This window comes from Artibeus jamaicensis, unplaced genomic scaffold, assembly GCF_021234435.1.
Source record: "Artibeus jamaicensis isolate MK-2021 breed Jamaican fruit bat unplaced genomic scaffold, CSHL_Jam_final scaffold_474, whole genome shotgun sequence".
In the NCBI taxonomy this organism is placed as follows: domain Eukaryota; kingdom Metazoa; phylum Chordata; class Mammalia; order Chiroptera; family Phyllostomidae; genus Artibeus; species Artibeus jamaicensis.
The window spans coordinates 17,742,760-17,761,754 of record NW_026522046.1 but is presented as its reverse complement, the minus strand read 5'-3'; positions in this window follow the sequence as shown (position 1 = coordinate 17,761,754).

The following is an 18,995-nucleotide window of genomic DNA, read 5'->3' as shown; positions in this document are numbered from 1 at the left end:
GTGAAAGATAATTTACTGTTCTAAAATATCAATTTAAAATAAAGAGCATAAAAGAAAACAAAAAAGAACCATTGGACTCTAATTGCTTCGAGCTAGTTCTGCAGTTTGATTTTATATGTTGCACATCTTAGTTATAAATCTTTGGAAAAATCTTGCGTTTATTTATAAGCATAATCATTCCTTGGAGTTATACTCTTATAAACTGATCATAAATATTAAATTATTTTCTTTCAGCCACAGTGAGAGCATTTTGCTTTGTAGTTGAAATAGATGGCGTGTGTGAGTCTTTATTTTTCTTTAGGCTATTTCTTATTCAAATGCTTAACTAAAGATGTTAAATTTTTCTAATTCTATACACTGACACATTTTATTACACATAGCTTTGTTGCTTCCTTATACTAGTTCTTGTAAGCGGACAGAAATGTGGCTATTTGGTGTTAATGCAATTCTATTAAGACTGCAATCAGTCTTTTTTTTTTTTTAAGTTTTCTACTAGCGCTCTGACTGGTATGGCTTAGTTGATTAGGCATCGTCTCACAAAGTAAAAAGTCGCTGGTTTGATTCCCCATCAGGGCACATGCCTGGGTTCCAGGTTCAATCCCTGGTCGGGGTCTATATGAGAAGCAACCAATCGATGTTTCTCTCTCCCTCCTTTTCCCTTTTTTTCTCTCTGAAATAAGTGAAATCATTGAAAGTTTTCTCCTAATAAATATTGATTTAAATGTAGAGGCATTTTCCCTCACGTTTTCAGAGCTCTCCTGCATTGGTTGCACGTTAAGGGGTGCGTAATTAACAGCTCAGAGCTTCTTAACCCCCAGCACCATTAGAACCTGTTTTCGGGTATGGTAATAGTACCAAAAGTGTTTTTCAGAAATAAAAATGACAAACTTTACTGTTATGATAATACCCAGTCACTCAATATTTATCCCAAAGATTTTTATAACGTATTATATCTAATCCTAAAGACATCTGGTGCATGACAGGAAAGTCAGTTTCTTAATGATGTTCATGCATTCTTATAAAATATTAGTACAGATTTTTATCAATATCTGATGATCCCTGGAGGGAAATGTCATTCTTACTATAGTTACAAAATGAGTTAGACATTTCATCTCAGTATATTTTACTATTCAAGGTTGTACATTTCATCTCAGTATATTTTACTATTCAAGGTTGTACACTTTAAATAAAAAAACCAAAAGGCTGCCAGTATTATATCCCTTACAGTCAGTTGATGGCTGTCTTTGTTGGCTAATATTAAATATTATTATGCCAGAGCATGAACTGTTTACATTAGCCAATGAAACAGTGAATTTTTTTAAGAACTTAAAATTTGCCATGCTACTGATAACAGAAGCATGAAGCTTTTTGGATCACATAGGATTTATTGTAGAGTGAGTATAAATAGGTCTAACTAAGCAGTGTTAAATTTACCAACAGTGCAGATAATAAGAATAATGCATTTGTGATTATTCTTGAAAATCAGTGTATTAAAAAGATTGTTTTTCTTTTCCCCTCCATTGATTTCTTTAGTTTTCATTTTTTAGTTTCATAAAATTGCCTTCTAGACAGTTTTAATTGAAACAATTTGGATTTAGTCAAATACCATTTAGGAAGCAATAAATTTCAATATCGCACATTGAAAGTATGCAGTGCTGATGGGTTTTAATGCTTTTCCCTTGTTCTAGTTTTACATTATAAGTACCAACTAGTTGCCGACCATAGTAAAATCATCTATCTGTTGTAAATTGAATTTTCTTTTTTTTTTTTTGACTCCTTATGAGGAACTGGAAAACAACAAGTACAGTTGATTGTCATTCTTCATGGTAGTTAGGTTCCATAAAGTCACCACCAAAATGGTATTAACAAATACCTACCCAGAGTATTGTTCTGAGAGAGACTAGTCACATTCTCATCAACTGACAATCTATAATTTTGTTTGAGGTGTCTTTCTGTTTCGTTGATTTACTAACATTGAACTCACGGTCAACAGAGCTATAAATTCATGCCCGAGTGAAGTTTATCTAATTCGTGTATTTTCTGCGTAAGGGATGTCACAGTCTTCTTTCACTTAGAAATACTAGACAGCACTTCAGCACTGCATTTGAGGGCCATTTTAAACAGCAAAATGGTCAAAAAAAATACAAATGCACAAACAGTAATAGAGCAAAGGACACTTGTTAATATGAGAGCTGAAACAAGTTGATATGTCACCTTGTGAACCTCAACTTGGAAACATACATTAAGTCAGATTTTTCACCACTTTACACATGACCGTGAAAACACACAAAACATTTTAAAGAGTGGGCAAATTCACAAATGGAATCCACAAATAATGAGGATTGAATGTACTTAACTATACTAGAGCACTGTGATATGTCTACAGAATGGAGTTTATTGGTGAATCATACTCCAGTATTTCTGTAACATTTTAATATCCACTTCAAAAGTAAATACTGAGTTCCTAGTGGTGTTCAGTAGATAATTTGCTTTTATTCTGTTTCAGCAATAGTTCAGTTCTTTGCTCATTTATTTAGTAATACTGATCTGTTACCACGTGCCAGAATTTTGTTAGGCACAGCCATGAATAAAAAATACAGTTCTGCCTTCCTCGACCATCAAATAGTGTGATGAGTGCTGTGATAGGATTTTGCCAGACGTGCTGGATATGTCTAGCTCTCCAACTCTACACTCTTACGTTCTGCCTCATGAGGCTGATGAATGGACCATAGCAGTGGGCTCTTGTGCCTGGTGACTTCTGGGTGGGTCTGACCATGGAATGCCCCAGCCAGAGATGTGAGGGTGGTCAGGGTATCTGTTCTTTTGCTTCTCACCCAGTGGGGCTGTGCCAGCAGTCAGAGGTCACCACCTCCAGACTTCCTTTCACTGCTTTACTTCAAGTTGCCACTCCATATCCTCTTCCATGTCCTCTTCCTTCAGAGCAGGGATGATGCCAGCTCTGCTACGAGCGTGGAGTTGCTGAAGCTACTGCGCTTCCTCCTGTGGGCCCCTTACCCTGCATCTTTGCATAGTATCTCCTCAAAGTATCTTAAGAACCATCCGTTTCCTGTTGGAACCAAGACCAGTAAGCTAAAAAAAACCCCAGAACTTCCAATGAGGAGTTTACCTCTTTGACAGGTTTTATCACCAAAATGTATTAGAAAGGATCTTACAACCTTACTGAGCATGTCCTAAGAGTTCCAATAGCTGAAATCCTGCTCTAGTGCATATCTAGGTAGATAACTACACAAATTATTCTTCTTTGGTAAGCTTTTAATAAACCAATGTCTGCAGCATTTAGTTGCAAGTTTCTGAGTAGGTCCACTTTTCCAACCTAGTCCAGAGACCCTTTGAACTTAAATCACATGGCTTTTCCATCCAGATAAAATTGTCAGTCAAAGAGGACATCTTTTCATAGCTTGGTACTTTTAAGATAGTCCGAAAGGCCTATAATCTCTAGTCTTAGCATGGCATTAGGGAGGGCAGGTGGGGTGAGTTTCTCCTCGGTCAGACCATCACACTTCAGTTTCATTTCCTTTGAAGTGAATGCCTAGAGCACTTCAACGGTTATGTGCCATGGACCCTTCCTTAGAAAAGTGTTATTAAGTGCAGAAAATAAAATGCAGGGACTTGGAGATAAAACTAGTCACATTAAAGTATAAGTTATCAAAACTATGTAGGTGTGTGATACAGTAATAGTTCATTTAATAGCCAGATCTAGGAGGGAATTTAAAAACTGCTATGACATTGAAGTAGCATAAATATATTGAGATCTCCCAAACAGTTTAATATGATGAAAATACCTGATTTCTATTATTGACAAATCCAGTTACTGCCTAATAAACTCTGAGTTGTTGCCTGCATTTGTAATGAAAAGAAATACTAAATTTCCGTTGGAGTCTAGTGAAAACTAATGTTTCCCCACCCAGGTTCACGTAGTCTCTGAATTCTGTCCCTGAGTTCTGTGGAGCTCTGTGAACTCCAGGTTAAGAACCTCTGACCTAGCTAATCAGACCCACCAGTATTTCAAGTGGGACTATATCATATTCAAAGGCCAGTTATACTTAATTTAGCACACTTTAGTAGTTAATATTCACATCTTATGTCTACTTCATAAACACATATTTAGCAGGTTACATATATCGTATAAGGCTTTATTTTAAAATAGATTATATCTTACTCCTAAACAAAAAATCAGGATTTTTTGTGTGCACTTTTTAAATGGAGAAAGCAGGTCAAGATCTTATCCATATGGAGGTTTTTTTCAGTTGTTCAAACATTTAGGGGCTATTACTATGTGCCAAGTATTATATATTCATTGAACCCAAGGATCTAGCTTAGTGAGGGAGAGACAGGTACTTACACAGGTGCAACAGAGTGTAATGTGATGTCAAGAATATTTATGACATGCTTATGAGATCACATAAATGAATAACCCCTGCCCAGTGGGGAAGGTCAGGAAAGACATGTCACAGAAGTATCACAAGTTAGACCTTGAACGCTAAGTTTGCCTAGGTAAAGGTGAATATTTGGGGCCAATGCAGCAAGATATGCAAAATGAGAGACAATGGAGTAAGTCTGGCATGTTCCTGGAACTGAATATGGTTCAGGTGCCGTAGAAAAGGGATGAGTCTGGAGATCATGGAGCACAGCCAGTGATCAGACAGCTGGCTGACTACTGTCCTGCCACCGTGGTCATACTTGTGCCCTTCTTCACCTTTGGCAAGATTGTCAGCAACAAGTGGGGCTGCTGCGGGCCCAATCTACCGAGGGGAATACCCTGGACGTGCCAGACCTGAAGCACGACTGCAGCTACTGCCTGCTGCTGGCCCACTGACCTGATCAAGAAGCTGCTCAAGTATGCATCGCTGGAGAAGTGACCATTCTGGAGCCTGCTCACCTGTCATGCTGACCATGGGCAGTCTGTGTTGCCCAGAGTTCATTCCATTGAGAGTGGAGCTGTGAGCAATGCCTGACCACAGTCATGTGGGCATGTGCCCTGCTCTGGAAGGGACCAACCAGTAAACATCTTTGCAGAATCACAAAACAAAAAAAGAGAAAGAGTGGTAGGGATGGGGGTGGAGAGAGAGAAAGAGATGAGTCTGGAGAGGGATACAGGTGCCGGACATGGTTTGCCTAGAGTTTCTTCCTTTGGGGAGTATCCCTTTCCCTTCTGTAGAAGTCCTCATTCCATTCTAGGGTGACTGGCCCTGAGGAAGAGCACGTGACCCAACCCACGCCGAGCCAAGTCTTCTCACTTTCTCAGGCTCTTGAATTCTAAGGACTCTGTGGGCCTGGAGATGCTGTTATCTATGTTGACTCCACATGCACAGATCCTGCCTGGAAAGAAAACCAACATACATGGAAAAGAAGCAGAACCAAGAAAGACAAAACATTAATGCCGTCTTTGAACTCCTGTGAGTGAGGATCTGGCCATAATATCCAGCATGTACTATGAAAAATAGTCATATATTGAAGAAGATAAAGATACGAGAAACATTGTGCATAAGTCAATGACACCTCAGTCCCCTTCAACGTAGGCATTTTGGGACCTCCCACAGTTCTCCCAATCACCATCAGCTGCCCCGTTGTATTTTCCTGAATCTTATAGATGGTCTCTTCCCTTTTAAAGGTGATTTTAGTTTTGGGAAAAGCCAGAAGTTGCAGGGTGCCAAATCTGGGCTGTAATGGAGCTGAGTCACCTGAGTGATTTGATGTTTCAGCAAAAAACTCTGCGGGAGACATGGTGCATGAGCAGGTGCATTGTCATGATGAAGCCGCTAATCACCAGTTTTCCACAGCTGCATCCTTCTGAATCATCCAAATAGTTTCCATGAAGGAAATGTTGAAGCTTAATGCAAAATTTGATGCACATTTGTTGCTTCACTCACTCAGTCCTTTTGAATGTGACAGCCACACAGTACACATGCTCACTCAATGTTGTCTACCACCCTCACTGACTAGTACAGTGAAGTCGTCGTTGTTCACACATGTGCATTCCAGTGCATTCTCCTTGGCTGCCAGGTTGCATCAGTATCACGCAGACCGTTATTATTATTAACAATGGCTGGACTTTTTCTGGACAGACCTCATATATAGCCTTCTAAACCCTGCTGTGTGTGACTGCCTCTGTGCATTCACCAAGGCGAGGAAAGATATTAAATAAATGGGATCATACCATACATACCTTGCACTTCAAATATGCAAAAATTGATCTGGAAAAAGAACATGTTCTGTGAAACAAAATTAACGTTTTCCTAAAGAACAAAACATTGACGAGCTTGTGATATTAAATTGTATTTCTGCTCATCAACTTCAAGCTTTTAAATGTAGATTGATATTAACTCACACTGAGAATATCCCAGTACATGTTACAGAGATTTCACATCACATTGTGTTTGATGATCAATATGAGGGGTTAGAAGAGGAAGATTTTATGATTAACTTTCTGATATGTTTAAATATACATCTTTACCTCTTACAGTTTTGGCATTTTGCACTGCAAATAAAAAATAAAGATTACTGACAAATTAATCTACAGCTGAGGAAAATAGCTATAAGAACCATATTTTTCAGACCATAAGACACACCTAGGTTTTAGAGGAGGAAAATAGGGAAAAATTTTGAAGCAAAAAATGTAAAATATTTAATAACATAAATAATATAATATTTCACCACTATAAACAGAACTCAACAGCAGCATTAACAACCATTATTCCTCCTAAATTTGGCAGTGGGTGTTGCATCTTATAGTCCGAAAAATACAGTATGTGGAAACTAGTCTGCACAATGCCAGCCACACCTCACTTCTGTAAAGAGCTGTTGGATGCTGCACAAACTAAGACATCACATCCCCATCATTACTCTCTAGTTGCACATGGTCTGCAAGATTTACAAGACTGAAACTCTTAGTAACTTTTTTCTCACTGGCCTCTAATTTAAAAAAAGCCTCAAAGTTCTCCACTTCACAAATTCCTGTAGACTTTCTCTAACTCGCCTTCCATCTTACTACCTCCCACTTAGTCTCTTTCTAAAGGGTAGATTGTACATTTTATTTCCTAAAACAGCATATTGCAAGGGCTCTGAAGATGTCTAGTGCTTCCCTCTGATTCTAACCAAAGCGACATACTAAATAACAGTATTGGAGGGGAGCGTGGAATGTTCGTTTTAAAGTCTCTGTCCATGCCAAGGCACAATTACAAACATAATTTCCCTATAGCATAGAAACTAACTCCTGGAAAATAAGCTGAAGTTTTCAGAACCATTGCTACCTCACATTCTTTGCCCACCCTATGTATATTGAGAACAACATGATCAGTAGGGGCAGATAGAATGTTACTGAGATCCATAGTACAGACCATAGATGGATTGTCCAAAAGGCAGTTATTACAGTTTTCTGCAGCACTCAGGAGGCAGGTCATCTGAAAAAATTTGAAACTGGGCCATTGGGTCTACTATCCCTTCTTTCTTCATTCAGCCAACACTTACTGAGTCCCTACTATGCCCAGTCCCTGCCCCCAAACCACTCACAGTCCAGTGAAGGAGCAAGCAACCAGCTCTGCTCACATAAGAAGAAACATGGTGCAGAACAGCTTCTTCCCCAAGAGCTACGGTCTCTGCCACCTGAAAGCTTCTGGCCTGGCAGGAATAAGGCAACAACAAAGCGGAACTCTGTGGGCCCCAGAGGCAAAGCTTTGGTGCTGTGGGGCTCCAAGAGGGATCTTGAAGCAGAGACTGAGGGGGCATAAGAGAAACTGACCGCTTAACGTTAAGGCAAGCGGGGGTTTTGTAGCTGCCACCACTTGTTCCCTATGTTTTCTTTTTATCATCAAAAATGATTTCCAAAGTTGGGAATTGCCCTCCAGGAGTTTATAAATCCAATTGTCAGAGTAGAAAGGAAAGGAACAAAAGAATACTCCCTTGCTCAGAGCCTTCATGTCTGGGACAATATCAAATAAGCATTCCATTTATCTTTTAAGTATCTTGTGTTTATCATAGTTAAGGTTAACCCTGCTTAAAATAAGATCCATCAGGATGCTTGTGTTTGTTTACCCTGCCCCCACCTGCCACATTAAAGAGGAAGCAACCCAAGGCATTGTTCTGCGCAGTTGAGAACAATTCTATTTTCTTCCTGTTGGCTGTTTTTTTCTCGATACAGCAAGTAATTATAGAAATTTTTTCAAACAGAATTGCGCTATAAAACTCAGTCCGCCCTGCAGCAACATAAGATCGCCCCCGCTGATCAAGATGGCCAAGAACGGCACTTAGAGAAGGTGGCTTGCATGTTTTGATGTGTGTGATCAACTTGCTGCTGCCTTTTAATGTCTCGTTACTAGAACAGCTTAACTGGATAATCAATTTTAAACGCACATGTGCACAACAAATATCTTTAAATAAAATGTACCACACTTAAAGGAAAGTGCACGAATCATCAGCCAGTGGCTCTGCAGATCATCACAAAGTGAGCCCATGCAGCATCAGCCGGACCATGAAGCAGAGCACCAGCACCGAGAAGTCCGGTGCTCCTCTCAGCCGCCTGACTCCTTCCCTCCTCACCAAGCTCCCTTTTGACACCATGGATTAGTCTTGCCTGTTTTTACTTCTGTAAATGGAATCATCTTACATACTCTTTTGTGTTGGACTTTTCAACATATGGTATGTAGCAGCATTTCCTTCATTTTCTTTGCACAGATGAATAATTATATCCTTGTTGGGAAAGACAACTACACAGACGAGTGTGCGGTTTCCCTCAGACTGGGCCTCCGAGTGCAGCTAGCTCCATGTCCTCAGCTCCCTAACCTAACACTGAATGAACAGAGCTGCCAGTATCCACGGAGAGGACATTTAGGACTAGAAGAGCAATTTCCTGCCAACTTTCTGACCATTGTACCTCAGTCTCCATTAAAAATGTTGCTGTTCACTTCATTGTGAGTTAAACTAGCATTTGCTGAGCACCGCCTATGTGTAGAGCCTTGTGCTGGGTGAGGGCTGCAGAGAAAACAGTCCCAGACATGAAGCTTCACTAAACAGAAGGAGCAATGAGACTAGAACCCAAATAACTTATTCAAGGGCATAATATGATTAGAGATAAGAGAGATACAAGGTGCTTTGGGAATTTTAAAGTCAGGAAATCAGACTCTTTTCAGAAATCAGAAAAAGACTTTGAGATGGTTTTGGAGTCCTAGAGGATCAATAGGATGTGCAATCAGTAGGATGATCTGTGGAAATATTCTAGGCAAAGGCTATATTATGACTAAAAAAAACATAAGCAAACAAAACCAAAGACAGACAATGGGGAATTATGTGGCAAATATTAAGTGTTTTGATTGGCCTAATCATAGGAAATATTGGGGATTGGATCTAGAAAACCAGGTGAGAATCATACTCTTGGACAATTCCACTGGTTTCTGCCCTTCTGGCCACAATGCGCTCAGACCCACAAGTAGGAAGGTATGTGGATAAGTGTAACCTCTCCCAACTACTAAGCCAAATAGCCTCTTTCTGACCTTCATCCCACTTTATCTCTGCGTCATGCATCACTGTAAGCCACCAGTGCCTCGCCTCCAACCCTCTTAAACTTCAGTATTCCCTCAGAAACCACCCTATGACTGTCTTCCCAGTTCTTCTCTGCTTCTGGCTACCCCTTCTCCTCTACCTGCCTCTTCAATGTTGGGACCCCCCAAATTCCTTCCTTGGTCCATGTTCATTATATACACACTCTCAAGAGAGTACACTGTTTTCTTGGCCCCAAATGTGAACCTAAATCTTTTGCTCTGAACTTGATTATCATATCATTCTGGGCCAAAGTACTATGGGCACATCAGTAGCAATATGGAACTTTACCCTCCATCCCTGCAGGGCTGCACCCCTTAGTGACTTCAAGCAACAACTGGCCAAATTAGAATCAGTCACCCCTGGTCTTCATGTATAATCAGTCATCAACTTTTATTCATTCTATTTCAAAAATGTCCCTTTATTTACTGAAGCTTCTTTTTTCCCCTTTGAAGATCTTTTATTTGGATTGGAAATATCAAAGCATATCAGTGGTGGTTTTCTTCTCTGTTTTTTCCATATTTAATTCTTTTTTAAAATTTATTTAATTATTGTTCAAGTACACTCTTCTGTTTTTTACCCCCATCCCAGCCCACCCCCACCCTGTGCTCCCTACCTCCCTCCCATTTCCACCCCCTTTAGTTGTTGTCCATGTGTCTTTTATACTAGTTCCTGTAAATCCTTCCCTTTTCCCCTGAAATTCCCTCCCCTCTCCCCTCTGGTCACAGTCCCCTTGTTCTCTATTTCAGTGTCTTTGTTTTTATTTTGCTTGCTTGTTTGTTTTGTTGTTTAGCTTCCTATTAAAGGTGAGATCATATGGTATTTGTCTTTCAACACCTGGCTTATTTCACTCAGCATAATACTTTCCAGTTCCATCCATGCTGTTGCAAATGGTAAGAGCTCCTTCTTTCTTTCTGCTGCATAGAATTTAATTGTGTATATGTACCATAATTTTTTGATCCATTCATTTACTGACAGGCACCTAGGTTGCTTCCAGCTCTTGGCTATTGTACATTGTGCTGCTATGAACATTGGGGTGCATAGGTTCTTTTGGATTGGCGTTTTAGGGTTCTTAGGATATAATTTCAACAGTGGAACTGCTGGGTCAAAAGGCAGGTCCATTTTTATTTTTTTTTAGAAAATTCCATACTGTTTTCCATAGTGGGTGTACCAGTCTGCAATCCCACCAACAATGGATTAGGATCCCCTTTTCTCCACAACCTCTCCAATACTTGTTGTTTGTTGCTTTGTTTATGATGCCATTCTGACCGGTGTAAAGTGGTATCTCATTGTGGTTTTAATTTACATCTCTCTGATAGCTAGCAATATTGAGCATCTTTTCATGTGTCCCTGGATCTTCTGTGTGTCCTCCTTGGAGAAATGTCTGTTCAAGTCCTTTGCCCACTTTTTAATTGGGTTGCTTGTCTTCTTAGAGTGGAGTCGTCCAAGTTCTCTGTATGTTTTGGAGATTAAACCCTTGTCCGAAGTATCATTGGCAAATATGTTTTCCCATACAGTTGGATCTCTTTTTATTTTAATACTGTTTTCTTTAGCCGTGAAAAAAGCTTTTAATTTTGATGAGATCCCATTTGTTTATTCTTTCTTTTATGTCCCTTGCTCTGGGGGACATATCAGTAAAAATGTTGCTGCATGAAATATCTGAGATTTTCCTGCCAATGTTCTCCTCTAGGACTTTAATGGTGTCACAGCTTATATTTGTCTTTTATCCACCTTGAATTTATTTTGGTATATGGTGTAAGTTGGTGCTCGAGTTTCATTTTTTTGCACATAGCTGTCCAGTTCTCCCAACACCATTTTTTGAAGAGGCTATTATTAGTCCATTTTATGTTGCTGCCCCCTTTGTCGAATATTAATTGGCCGTAGAAATTTGGGTTTATTTGGGGGTATTTACTGAAACATTTAAAAGGTCTTTTGACCCTTCCATTCTGCTTCCCACTTATTTATGATCCCAGGTCTGGACAAGGTCATAGTATGGATGGTCCGAAGGTCTGGATGGTAGGAAGGGGTGAGATGAAGTAGATGGTCGGAATGAAAAATCATACGGCCGGTTATGTGTATGGGTCAGCTGTGGATTGGTTTATCTAGGTCAGACTTGGCTAGGTAGTTTTGCTTCACGCTATGAGCCTTGCCAAGCTTGACTTCTTACTGTGGTTTGGACTCAGGTCTCTCCAACATATGCTCATTCTGCACCCAGGCCAAAGGGGCAACAGCCATGCAGGGGAAACTCTTCTCTTGGTGATGGCTAAAACACAAGAGGGTAAGCCCAGGCATTCAAGTGCAGTTCAGGCCACACCCACTAAAATTCCATTGGCTGAACAAGTCACAAAGTCAGAGGGTAGTAAATATTCACTATCTCTAGTGGAGGGAGTACAGAGTCATATGATAAAGGGCATACATATAAGGAGGCATGAAGAATTAGAACCAATAATTCCAGTTCTAACCCACCAAGGCCTTCTATTTTTAGGTACCCCCTCTGTCAAGTGGGGGGCAATAGACATATAATTCTTCTGTCTTTACCCTGGATATATATATATATATACCACCATGGTTCACTAATTTTAAGAAACCATTATTTAAGCCCTGGCTGGTGTAGCTCAGTGCATTGAGCACAGGCCTGCGAACCACATGATCGAGGTTCTGTCCCAGTCAGGGCACATGCCTGGGTTGCAGGCCAGTTCCCAGCAGGGGGATGCATGGGAGACAACCATACATTGATAGTTCTTTCCCTCTCTCTTTCCCTTCTCTTCTAAAGATAAATAAATAAAATCTTTAATAAAAAAGAAGAAACCATTATTTATAAAACATACCCTTATTTTGTATATCACTAACAAAAAATAACACTGAAATTAAGCTATGATCCAGAGCTTTAATAATAGGTGTGTGTTGCCCTGACATTTCTTTTTATCTGTTCTGATGGAATTGGTGGTTTATTCTGTCTTCAACCACATTGCTTGACATGGGGTAAGCACTCCTGTTGAACATACTCAGTAACAAGATGAAACCCAGCTGCATTCATTTGCATATTGACAACTGTGGCCAAATTTACCTATGCACAGGTAATGATAATCAATTATGACCCTCAACAGTCCTCTAAGACACGTCCTCATTTGTGAGTTTTTAAAATGTGAAAATATACACATATTAAAATAGATAAAGCACAATTTATATACTTACGTACATATGCACATTTCTAATTTGTAATAAAGTAAAGAATTTGATTCACCAGAAATGCTCCAAAGGAATTTTTTAACAAGAAAAACAATCAGTGAACAGCATTCTTCCTAAGAAGTATAGAGGTTAGATATTGTGAATGAAATGGACAAATTTCTAGAGAAACACAGCTAATCAAAATGAACTTGAGGAAAAAATAGATCTGAATAGTGATATATCTTTTCTTTTTTAAGGTTTATTTATTTATTTAGAGAGGGGGAGGGAGGGAGAAAGAGACGGAGAGAAACATCAATACGTGGTTGCCTCTTATGTGCCCCCTACAGGGAACCTGACCTGCAACCCAGGCATGTGCCCTAATTGGGAATCAAACTGGCGATCCTTTGGTTTCCAGGCCAGCACTCAATCCACTGAGCCACACCAGCCAGGGTGATATTCACTGATACAGCTTTTAAAGAAATTTAATCCAATTAAAAAATTTTTTTCACAAAGAAAATTCCAGGGCCAGATGCCTTCATAGAAATTTTCCTAAATATTTAAGGATGAAATAACACCAATTTTTTCTATTAAAATTTTATTTATTGCAAAATTTTCAAACATATGGAAAAGTTGAGTAATGAACTTTGTGTCCCTTCACCTAGCTTCAATAATTAACAATATCTGGCAATCTTGTTACACTGTCCTCCCCAACTCTCCAGTACCAGAGAAAATGTGTATGTCCCAGTATATCCACTAAGTCTGTGGCTTGTATGTCATCAGACTGGCCTGGGCTACCTTCCCATCACTTGGACCAATCAAGGTCAAAAGACAACCCGATGAGCCAGCCCTGGATTCTGTGTCCACTCCTGCTACCGAAGTGGGTCAGCACCTTTTAAACCAAGGGGAATTTTGCGCCAATCTTAGACAAATTCTCCCAGAAAAATGGAAAAAGAAAAATCATGTTCAAACTAATTTTATAAGGCCAGTGTAACTTGATATAAAAATCTGACAAGGACATAAAAAGGGCAAATATAGACCAATTTTTACTATCAATGTATATGCAAAAATTTTAAATAGAATATCAACAAATCAAACCCAGTGATTCATTATATATTTCTTCAAAATGAGCAAACCACCCTTGCATTTCTAAAACAACTATGTGTATATTGTTATATATCATTATATATATATATATATATATATATATATATATATATACACACATGGATATATACCCATATATAAATATACACACACAAACAAGGTGAGTTTTTTGAGAATTTCAAGGCTGGTTTGTCATTTGAAAATAAAAAAATGTAATTTACTATTTTCACAGAAAAGAAAAAAATCACATCATATGTTTATACAGAAAAAACATTTTCTAAAATTCAACTTTTCATAATTTAAAAAATACTCTTACCAACCATGAATAGAAGAAAAACTTCTAAATTCAATAGCATAGTAACTGTAGTTAATACTGTATTGAGTATTTGAAAGGTGCTAAGTGAATAGATCTTGAAAGTTCTCATCATAAGAAAAAATATTTGTTACTGTGTATGGTGATGGATGTTAGACTTATCAGACTGATCAATTCACAATATATACACATACCAAATCACTATGTTGTACAACTAAAACTATATAATGTTATATGTGTCAACCCATAGTCATCAGTGCCAGTTCAGTGCCAACAGGAATCCCCAGTTTGTGGTCCAATGAAGAAGGAAACTTCATTCAGTGCGAAACAGCAAGGCTGTGAAAACTGCATAGCTGTGAGGCCGCCCTAGGGCCAGGCTCCTCTATAGCTAGACAGCTCTGCTCTGCTCCTCAATAGTAGTTCTGCTTAGCACTGGTCTGCTGTGATGTGCTATGACCTGTACTGTTCTGTGCCAGTCTGCTCTGCTCCAGTGAAACATCTTCCATGTTTCAGCTCAGTCAGGGAGAGGCAGCCTTCAATGGAAAGGGAAAGTGCTCTGTCGGAGAGGGAGCGCAGCAGGCTTTTATGGACAGAAGCCCCTGATAGGTCCTGGCCCCTGATAGGTCTATCCTCAAGCAGATGAGGACTCCCTTGTCATTTTCGACTGGTCTACAAGGCACTGTTCTAAATGGTCAGAACACAGCCACTCTGGTTGGTCAGAACTCCATAGCTTTGATTGGATGAGGAAAGTCTCAGTCCTGTTGGTCGAAATAGGGTTCTAGAACCTATAATCCTCTATAAGGGCCGGCTCAGGTGGCAGAAACACAGTGCGGGCAGGCAGTTAAGTGCAGGCTTTTCCCTGAAGTGCCATTTGCATGAGAGGCCCGTGTGTAGGATTTTTTTTTTAAATTTTAGCCCAGTTAGCCACGAGGAGCCCCTCTTAGTAGATGTCTTCTTTCTCAGAATTCACATATATCCATTATATCTCATTAAATAGAGAAACAATACAACTGAAAAGACAGTGGAGTCACACTTCTAAAATACTGAAATAAAACAGCGTCAACCTAGAATTCTGTTACTCCAATGAAAATATCTTTCAAAAACCAATACAAAATAAAGACTTTTCTAACATAAAAGCTGCCAACAGACCCATATTGCAAGAAATGTTAATAGGAAGTTACTCACAGTGCAGGCAAACAATGCCAAATGGAAATACAGATCTACACAAAGGAGTGAACTGCACCAGAAATGGCAGCAGTGCCCAACACGTGGCCGGGAACTCCAGTGTCCCCTTCCACGAGATGTGCGCGTGCAAATTGTTTTGGTAATAATGCTAAGATGCATCGCCTTTTCATGCTCATTCTCTCACCTTGTGCTGTGGAGTTTTCCAGTGTGATATGGAATGGAGTAAAGGCAGGGGCAGATCTGAGGATCACACTTTCTTCTATGAAGCAGTATGTTCAAGAGATTTGTTAAAAAATGTAAAATAGCGGTACTCCTCTGACAATTTTTTATTTTGAAAATATATTTTTCATAACAACATGTTACCTATGGTAACTGGTCATCACTTTCATTGTTATTTTTAAGTAATTAATAATAACTATTTCTCAATGTTCTGTTTTAAAAATTTCAAATATAGTAAATATTGATTGAAATAATCCACAGAAACAGGAGCTTTTCTCCATGATCTTTAAAACTATTTAAGGAGCCCTGAGACCAAAACGTGTGAGTGCCAGCTGTTCGAAAGCAGCTTAGCGTTTAAAGGCCTTTGACGTAGTTGACTGGAAACTAAGGACGGTTTTGTGACACTAGAGCCATGCAGTTAAAAAAAAAAAGTTGAAGGAAGGGCTTTAGAAATAGAAGCAGACAGACTAGGACTAAAATACCTCCATTTGGAGGTTGTACAGAATGGGGGAGGGGCAAAAGCTTGGAGACAATCATCTCAGGAGTGTAACTGTTTACCTGCTCCCTGTGGACCACTTGGGCCTGGCAAATATAGTTGCCCAGCAACTACAGTGATTAGTTGTTTGAGACACAGACATGATTGCAGAGTATGGCTGCATTTAATAATAACACCATTGAAACGGCATCTGGCACGTAGGGACACTGGCCAGGTTCCTGGCAGTTACCTTTCCGCCATCGTGCATCCATTTTCCTTCAACAGAAGTTGCAGACTTGCAGAGGGAAGGGCGTGCACTTCGGATTCAGGTAGCTCTGGACTCAAAATCCTGCCTAATCCTGCCTTCGTCTAGAAGTTGATGTGCGGGAGCTTAACCCTTTCAAGCTTGCACTGCTGAAGGTGCTTGCCTTGGAAACAGAAGCGTCCTGACTGGCTTTGGCTCCGGCAGTGTGGCTTCTCTCCTTACAGCCTGTGGTTTGAGCCTGATTCTCCAGCTTTTCTGATAAGTCACAGAGCCACTCAGACTTTAACAATAAATTCAGTTCTTCACATAGCAGAAAGTGAGGATTCCAGTTTGCCACATCCTCTTTAACATTTGTTATTGTGCATCTTTTTTTTATTATTATCCATCCCCATGGGTAATGTGTGAAGCAGTATCTCATTGTGGTTTTCATTTGCATTTTCCCTAACGATTAATGATGTTGCTGCAGACTAAATGTCTGTGATCCCCCAAATTCATATGTTGAAGCCCTAAAGTCATGGTATTTTCAGGTGAGATTTTGGAAGTTAACTAGGTCACGAGGGTGGAGCCTCATGATGGGGTTAACATCCTGTTTAGAAGAGGGTATCTTTCTCCCCTACCCCCAATATGAGGATACAATGAGAAGACAGTCATCAGTAAACCAAGAGGGCCTTCTCCCACGACCTGACCATGCTGCCCCCTGATTTTAGACTTCCTGCCTCCAGAGCTATGAAAAGTGATTGCTTGTTGTTTAAGCCATCCAGTCTGTGGTATTCTGTTATAGCAACTCAAACAGACTAAAGCACATGTTAAACATCTTTTGTTGTACTTACTGACCATTTGCATATATTCTTTGCAGAAAAATCTGTCCTTGTCCATTTTTAAATTAAGTTCTTTTTACTGCAGAGTTGTACTGGCAGAATACTTTGAGGTGCACTTTCCACACTGTCTGCAGAGTTCACTGGGGATTAAGATCCATTTGGTCACAGTGGTAACTTGCTTGATAACACATGTTTTATCGGCACCTTCCCACCTGTATAGGTTTGCTAGTGCTTCAGTAACAAAGTCCCACAGACTGGGTGGCTTCAATGACAGAGATCGTTTCATAATTCTGGAGGCTAAAAGTCCAAGATCAAGACATCAGCAATGTTGGTTCCTTCTGAAGGCTGTGAGGAAAATCTCCATTTCCCTAACCTAGCTTCTGATGATTTATTTGAAATCTTTGCTGTTTCTTAGCTGGTAGAAGCACCCACTCAGGTCTCTGCCTCCCCGTTCACATGGTGGTCTACCTGTGTGCATGTGTGGGTCCAAATTTCCTGTTTTGATAAAGACACCCTATTCCATATGACCTTGTTCTAACTTAACTAATTACATGTGCAATATCCTTTTTCTAAATACAGACACGTTATGAAGTACTGGGGGTTAGGAGTTCAACACATGAACTTGCTGGGGAGGGGGGTCGCCATTCAAACTTACAGCATCTTCCTTGTTTTACTTCCCGACTCCCCAGTTAGTGTTTGCTAAGATCCCTGCACAGTAACAACATGCACCAAGTCTTTATCTCAGGTCCTGCTTCCAGGGAACCAAAGCCAAGAGAGACAAAAACAGTTGGGGCCTTACTAGGTTAAAAGGTACCCATCACTCTTAGTGCTCCAATCACCACCTTCCAACAGGGTGGAACTTCCAGTGACATTCACCCTTGCTAAAAGGACTGAGGGCTTAGACTGGAAATGGTAAGTCCTTGGTTCCTTTTCCTAAGAACTCATTGTGACTTGGTAACTCTGGGAGTGGGAGTCTTTGTCCATCAAGTTTTTCCCATTTATTTGGTGATATTTTCAACTCATATCAAATGAGATAGGTAGACTAGAAGGAAAGCTTTTCATCAAAACCATGGAGATTAGGTATGGATGCTGTCTTAAGACAGTCTCGACTTAATTTAATCAGAGTGAATCCCAGGACCTGTGTGGCACCATCAGTCCAGACAGGGCAGGTGGTCTGGAGCTCCTGGCAGTTCTCTGCCCGCATGGAGCCTGACAATGAAGTCAACCTGGAGATGAGCAGACAAGAGAGAGGGAGAGAAGCCAAGTGTTGGGGACATCATTGAAATCCTGGATCAAATTACACCGAAACCTGCCGATCCCTTGACATTTCCGTGTCATATGCCAAAGCATTTCATGTTCTTGTTTGACGTAATCTGAATTGGTTATTGCTATTTAAAAGTGAGTCCAGAGATCTCAGACTGAATCATCCATGAGATACAATACCGGCAGGACGGCTGTGGGGATTCTCCGCCCTCCTCTTCACCACAGCAGGGGTCCTAGAATTACACAAAACCTAACCTCCTGCCTCAACTCTTTTCTGCGTAGAACATTTTGTTAATCAAGTCTCATAATTTGGAAGTTCCTTTTATCTTGCAACCTCAAAAACAAGATTCCCTAATGTTCTAACCAAGGCATTTGGGGACTCTAACATCTTCACAGTGTCTTGCACTTAGTGGATGTTCCATTAAAAATCTCTATGATTTTTTATACTTCTTAGAATCTAGAATTTTAGGACTGGAGGTAATTTTAAATGTGTATCTCATTTTTCAGATAAGGAAACATTTGCACAGACAGGTTCAAGGGCTTTGCAGAGGTCATGCTGCAGCAATGGTAGAGCCAGAGGGATAGAACTCAGGTCTCCCAACTCCCATTCAAGTACTTTTTCTCCCTCAAAGC